General features: G+C 41.0%; 1 non-coding gene across 1 annotated transcript; it reads right to left on the bottom strand.

Moving 5' to 3' along the window:
• Positions 1-5,745: 5,745 nt before the first annotated feature.
• Positions 5,746-5,852, bottom strand: LOC136484534 (small nucleolar RNA R71). Its single transcript, XR_010766056.1, has one exon. It is a non-coding gene; the product is annotated as a small nucleolar RNA R71 (small nucleolar RNA).
• Positions 5,853-7,359: the final 1,507 nt, after the last annotated feature.

Here is a 7,359-nt window from a genome sequence, read left to right on the forward strand (position 1 = left end):
AAAATAATAAAATAAAGATTTACTTGCATTGTTTCTTTGCATAGTAAGCTTGCAACCACTCCTTGAATAAAGCCTCTCTAAAAAAAGCAATGTGGGAAGAACATACTTCTGGGACAAGTTTCCTTTGGTTATCTTTGTTCACTAATTGTTTTAAGATTAAAAAGAACAAGGGGAGTACCATGTCCAAGAACATGATTCGTGCATCAACTCTAACATCTTGATACTTTTTGGCAATGGAAGATACTTCATGATATACTCCAATACTTACACTTGAATTTTGATTGCACAAAAGTCCAAGTGTGGGGAGCACATCTTGTCCTGATCCATCCTTGCCAAATTCTATTTTGAGTTAGAAATGTTACCGCTTGCCTTGCTTTGTGAAAAAAGGGTTCATGTTTAGTCTCTTCTATTGTTCTCACTCAAAAAAACAGAAGTAACTTGGTACAGTGAGAACAAAAGTATCTTGTAGAACTTGTCTCCTTCGGGTATTTGTGTTGCTAAACCTTTTAGGTTGAAGACAAAAGAATGAAAGGAAAAACAACAAGGTGACAACAACATTGGAGTACACTCTGAGAGATGCCCCAACATCCACACTAGGCTTTTAATGTCGAATGACATAAAAGTCCTAGTGTGGGGGAGGCTGTCTGATTCTTCTCTCAGGCCTCCATTGTTTTGGCATGCTAGTTTGCACTCCCTCTACCCAGTCTTGCTTTATTCTTATGAGTTTGAGATGATTGAAAAATTCTATATACTAAAATCAAATTTAAATGTGAATCATGCCAAACTATGAACATGACTTTGAAAAAGATTGGCCGACATAAATTTTATTCCTAGTTCATACACTTGTTACTTGTGGACATATCTATATTAGGAAAAACATGTCAACTAAGTTGTTGTGAAGTGAGATATGGTAAAGACTAAAGAAATCCTATCTTTCTATGTAAGCTCTTGGAGATTCCTATTTTGATAAAATATCAAAATTAATGGCCTCACTTCTCCTGAATGGTGATATTTCCTACCAAATCCAAATACCATGTTATATGTTGAAAACCTTCCACATATGCTACTTGTTCTTGCTTTGAGCTTTGTCAAACTTTGTTGACCTATGTTGAGAATTTTATCATGCTCTTAAGATCAAGGTCACGTACACTCCACCAAATATGTGCTATGCTTCTACACTAAAAGTAAGCAAAAACATGCCTTTCCATTTCCACCCAATAAATACTCCATGTTTGCTAGCATGATTTTTCTCCATCATTATCATAAATGAGGCATGGTCTATTGTATGAAATAAAGAAAAAATGTTTACACATGAAGGTCCATAAAAATGTGAGGAAACATTTTGGTCCATAGTCGAGCAAAAAAAAAAAACTAGCGCTGCTCTCATATAAAGAATGGAGAAGGAATCATTGCTATGGGGGTATAATGATTATCCCATTTCAACACACATGCACACCTGAGTGTATGATTATTTTCTCCATGGATCCATTGTCTGACTTAGCAATATATGCAATGCAAGTGTGCTTTACTCTTCTCCTACCCAAACTCCACATAAGCCTATTAGAAGTAGGAAGGAAGGCAAAGCATCAATGCCTTGGTGAGGATACAAACACCATTGAGTGACTTGAGAGTACCATTTGAGGAGAAGTATGAGCTAAGTTTTCAATTGCAAAAGTTATAAAAAGAACTCCATAGGGTATAGTGATGACTTGATGTCAAAGCTATTCCACTTTTCAACCACTCAAGGCGACATGGTAGACACTTCAAAATCCATAAGGTATGAGGTATGACTTGGCATATCTTTTATGTTAGCATCATATTTTTTGAAGTCTTGTTTCCTATCAAGTTGATCCTGAATCTTTGTTTTCCCGCTTTGCTCGGGACGAGCAAAGGTTTGGTGTGGGGGAGCTTGTTGACGGTCACTAAATGCCTATTTGGACCATCAACATTGCACAAAAAATGGGAGTAAACAACAACATAAGTAGTGTTTTATGTTTACAATTCACCTATTTCCACATGTACTAGGAGATCTTTGCACATGTAGGAAAACTATACAAAAATATCAAAAAATCAAGCAAGTAGAAGCAAATTGGAGCAAGGAGGGCCACCATGGGCCACTTGGTGGGGCTAACCAACCCCACCATGCCATCCAGGCCGACAAGGCACCTCTAGTGCCACCTCACCAATCCATGGGAAGTGGCTAAGAAACACACCTCCAAGCCTTCTCCACCATTGATTCCAAGTCAATTCAACATGAAGGGCCGAAAAGAGGCATCACATGGATTGCTGACTCACCATGCGGTATGTCGATGCTCAAATGGACAAATTGTGTTCATACCCACACTCTACTACACCCCTAGGGCCACAACACTAAAGAAGACTCCATAGTCCATGCTGGCCAATGCCAAGGGCCATCGCCCAGAGCCCCACTTTCACTCCACCGCCTCTCCTTTGGACAGCATGCAAAGAAGCACAAGTGTGAGCCATCCCAAGCATTTGTTAAGTCTGATTTCATTGGTGGTTTGATCCAAGGGCAAGGAGAGGGTGTCACCTGGATCGATGACATGGCATTGGAGTAGCCCTACTCCACCTAGCACTATAAATAGGACCCCACTCCCTCAATTGTAACATACACCTAGACACCAAAGAGATGTAGCTCTCTCTCTACTCTCTCAAGATGTAGCTCTAATAGTAGTAGTGTTAATCTTGGTGGGAAGTTCTAGGAGCAGTCTTTAGGAGTCTGGTATAGCTTTGTTCCTCTCTTGTAAATACTTTATTTATTTTAGTATGTTGCTTTCTTTGCAAGTATTATTTCAAGTCTTTTGCTTTATGTACTAGTCTTGTGTTCTAGTTATACATTTGTTATGCATATACTCCTTTGATAAGTGGGCTCTCAATAGCATGGGTTGTTCGTCACTAGTTGATGCTCTAGTCTTAACAGTGAGGCTAGGGTAGTATCAAATGATGTAAGCTTGGTGCTTATACTATCGGGTACCTTGCAACGTGGCTAGGTCTCTAGATAGATTGGCATAGTTGGCAGGTGGTGACAACCATATCCATCCTATGTATTCTCCCACTTTAGTCTAGTTGGTATACTAGTTAGTAGATACGTGATGGTTAACTATCACCATCTTTAACCATTGCTTCCCTATGGATAAATACGATACCCTGGAATACTCCCAGGTGAAATGCTATAATGATATTCTGTGTGCTTGCGGAATTATCTACTTGAGTATAAGAAATATCAACAAGCATTTCTGGCACTGTTGCCAAGGAATACAAAACCTGGTAGCGACGTTAAGAAATGTCAACAAGCATTTCTAGCACCGTTGCTAGGGAATACAAAACCTGGTAGCGACGTTAAGAAATGTCAACATTCATCATCTTTTGTCAACTCTGAACTTGTGCGAAGGCTTCCATCTGTGACTGTTGTGCTTCTGTTCGCATCGATTTAGATTGCAGGGGGTGGTATGCATCAATGATCTCAGTTGCTTTCATCATGTTAGTGTTGGCGGTCACTAACGACAACATTAGACCACCAATTATTATCCAAAATAGGAGAAATAAACATACTTTTGACACATATGCATGTACTATTGACCTAGTTCCACTTGTATTAGAGAAAACATGTTCTACAGGAATCATATTCAAATACAAGTGGACAATAAACAAAACCAAGCAAAAAGGCACAAACAGAAGGCGTAAAGCAGAAATGCGCAAAGGAAATACATGGAGAAGCCCACCTACACATTGAATCTGGGCTGAGCACCAACATGGAAGGGGCCCAGGCCTACCTAGGAACCGACCATGCAAAGGCAGTCATGAGCCAGCCCCACCAGGGGTACGGCCACGCCACTGCACCCCTGCTACTGCCACCTGGGCCTGGCTTCCACCGACTAAAGCATGGCGCCATGCAATGGCAGTTTTGGCGGTTTCCTAATTTATCTATGCCAAACCAACCATGTTGTCACTATATAAGCATGGGTGGAGCTCTCTTTCAACACACACCATCATTTGGAGCTACACCTCATTACCACCTCTTATACTTTTACTTTTAGTAGTTTTGTGAGCAAGGCAAAAGCTACTTGGAGAGCTTGTCTCCTTGGAAGAAGAGACTTTGGTATGAATAATACTATGAAGAGTTCTTCCATAGTCATGCTCTCATATCATTTATATAGTAGTGCATATGAACTATAGTATAGTTTTCATGTTATAGTCATGATATATGAACTAGCATATAGTTTATGGGTTATGATCTTAACATGTCCAACTTTATGCTTAATCATTCATATAAATTGTATGAGTAGAAGTAGAACTAGGGTTGGGGTGGCGGTTCATCGTTCCTTCAGGTTTGCCTATATTGTTGCTTATCAATCCATAGGTTAGAGTCCTGGGGGATATAGGTAGTTTCCTTGTACATGAGCATGGTGCTCGGGTACACAGGGAACCTTTAGATATGATAGTATCCCACTGTTGAGTGTTAAGTGGTAGGTGGTGATAGCCCTGTCCGTCCCTTGTAATCCCCCATATTCGTGTATTGTGTAGGAGTCTTAAAGTCTCTTGCGCTTGCTGGTAGACTCGTGCTCAGAGATCTCCCTCGTCCATCTTGAAGTTAGCTCTAACTATAGTCATATAACTTGTATGATCATTAACTATTCTTTGCATGGCTATATTAGAACATGCTGGCTCCATGTAGGAATATTCCTTTTATCCTTGAGGATGGCCTAGATGCGTGTCCACTATTTATGAAATACCATTTTTACCCCTGTCATGCACTATGGTTTGCTATGCAAGTATGTAATCATGTTTATTCCCATGCTAGACTCTTAATACCTGCCCTCCTTTGGGAACATATAAATAACAATACCTTGAATACTTCTGGGTGAAATGCTACAACGATAGATCCATGCTCTTGCAGATATTTTCGGTAATCGTTAAGAACTATCGTAGTTGGTGTTCCTTGGCGGTGTTGCTAATATTAACTCAATCTTAGTAATGGTGTTAAGAAATACCAACAGGCATTTCTAGCACCAGTCGCCGGTGATGGACTTAAAACCTCCTCACTTGGTGATTGCGCTAAGAAATGCCAACAAGCATTTCTGGCACCATTGCCAGGGGGAGGGCATGGGTTAAAGAATCTTGTAGGACATGATCATGAGCACATGCACGTATAGGTAGACATAGTTTATGCGGGATAATTTTGCTTGTTTTCTTCCTCTTGTGGATGAAAACAGGATAGTGTATGAGTGGTTTGGATCTATCGAACAACTACACCAATAATCCGAAGGCACTCTTAAGGAAGAGCCAGTCTTGTACCGCTTCTTCTTTTGCTACTCTACCAGCAGTTGAACCAGTCATCCCCATACCATTTGCTACTACTAAAATGGCCAAGTCACTCTATGACTACTCCCCCCTGTTGTTGCCAATGTGCCCATTGGGCCCGCTATCAACACGGGCATAGAAAACTTTGAGCTCTAGATTGGCCTCATCACAATGGTACAAGCAAACCAATTATGTGGTTTGCCAAGCGAGGATGCGAACGCACACCTACAACACTTCCTAGAGTTGTGCGACACCATCGTCATAAAAGACGTCAAAATAGCTAGCATAAGGCTCCTTCTATTTCCCTTCTCCCTCACAGAGAAGGTGAAACAGTGGGTTTATAAGGAGAAGGAAGCTGTCAACACATGGGACAAATGTTTCGCGGTGTTCCTCATGAAGTTTTTCCCCATGGGCAAAACCAATGCCCTAAGGGGGAAAATTTCAAACTTTCGACAATCTTCACTCGAATCCATCCCTGAGGCATGGGAAAGGCTCTTGGATTACATCCAAGCCTACCCACACCATAGAATGGAGGACTAGCTCAGTGCTCCTAGAACTTCTATGAGGGACTCATGCCCATGTCAGAAGGGGCACATAGATGCCACTGCTAGGAGGAGCATTCCTCTCCCTCGCCATCACTGATGCCACAACACTTGTCGAGAAGATGGTGGCAAACCAAAGCTGGGGAGAGGAACGAAAACAACAAAAAGGCATGCATACCGTGAAGGAGACGAATATGCTCGCCACAAAAATGGATTTGTTACTAAAGAGACTTGACAAGCGTGCCACCAACAAGGAGGCAATGAAAGGCACCGTCAAGGCCATGGACTCACAAATGACTTGCGAGGTCTATGGTGAGGTCAGACATTCGAGGAATAACTACCCCAAGACCCATGAAGAAGCATCATACATCAACAACGGGTGCTGACAAGGTAACAATAACCTGTGGAACAATCAATGCTGCCCGCAAGGAGGTAATTCAAACTTTAACTCCAATTATAATTCGAATCAACCTTCCTTGAAAGACCTAGTTTTAGGTCAAGCCAAAATTAATGATAATCTCACTAAAAATCTTTTATATAATGATAAAATTATTGAAGATATTAATTAAAAAAATAGAAGGTTTATCCTTTTCTATGAAAAATCAATTTAGTATTAATAAAATGATTGAAACAGCAAATTGCTCAAATTGCTTGCCGCTATACCTGTCAAATATTCGGGGAAAATTCCGGGGCAACCTAAGAATTCCCCTGAATTTGTTCATGCAGCTACAGAGCAATGAAGGAGGAGAAGTCTAGCCGATGAACTATAAATGTCGAGCCCTTGTCGAAGGTAAATTGGTAGTTATCCTTTAAAAAAAAATCATTTTTTTATTTTTAAAATTCAAAATTTAAAAATTGCTTCAAAATAAACTTTTTAGAAAACTAAAATAAAATCATTTTCTGATAGTATAGATTTTTCCGTTATCATTTCTCTTTTTCTAAATATTTATGAAAATTCAAAATATAATAAAAGTTTTGTGGAAAATCAAATTTGGGAGCAAAATTTTGAAACCGAGGGAAGCACCAACAGCTATCTCACCCAAAGAGCCATTAGAGGTAGCCAGCCCAAGGGGGGGCCGAGCTGGCCCACCTCTAGTGCGGGCGCACCCTACCCAGCGCACTGTAGCTGCTGCTGCTCCAATGGCTAGGAGCCGTTGCTCCCACCTCCTCTTGGCTGGTGCCCGGCGCTACAAATCCCGAGAGCTAAGGTGTGAGCCCTCACTCACTCTCTACTCTCCATTTTCACTCCCTCTCACTCTCACTTGCTCCACCACTTGCAAAAATATTTTCCACTAAGTTTGACTGCAAGGAAACTCTACAGAAAAATCCTACACCCATCACCACCAAGCCAAGCTCACGGGTTGTTCGATTTGTTTTCACTAATGTAACCCCGTTTGCAAGCTTTTGTTGTTGTCTTTTCCTGCCATGGGCAAGTTCGGGAGGAAGCTCACTGGTGCTTTCAAGAATACCGTTGGAGCGAGCTCAAGTCGCTCCC

The sequence above is a fragment of the Miscanthus floridulus genome, chromosome 9 (assembly GCF_019320115.1).
Source record: "Miscanthus floridulus cultivar M001 chromosome 9, ASM1932011v1, whole genome shotgun sequence".
Lineage (NCBI taxonomy): Eukaryota > Viridiplantae > Streptophyta > Magnoliopsida > Poales > Poaceae > Miscanthus > Miscanthus floridulus.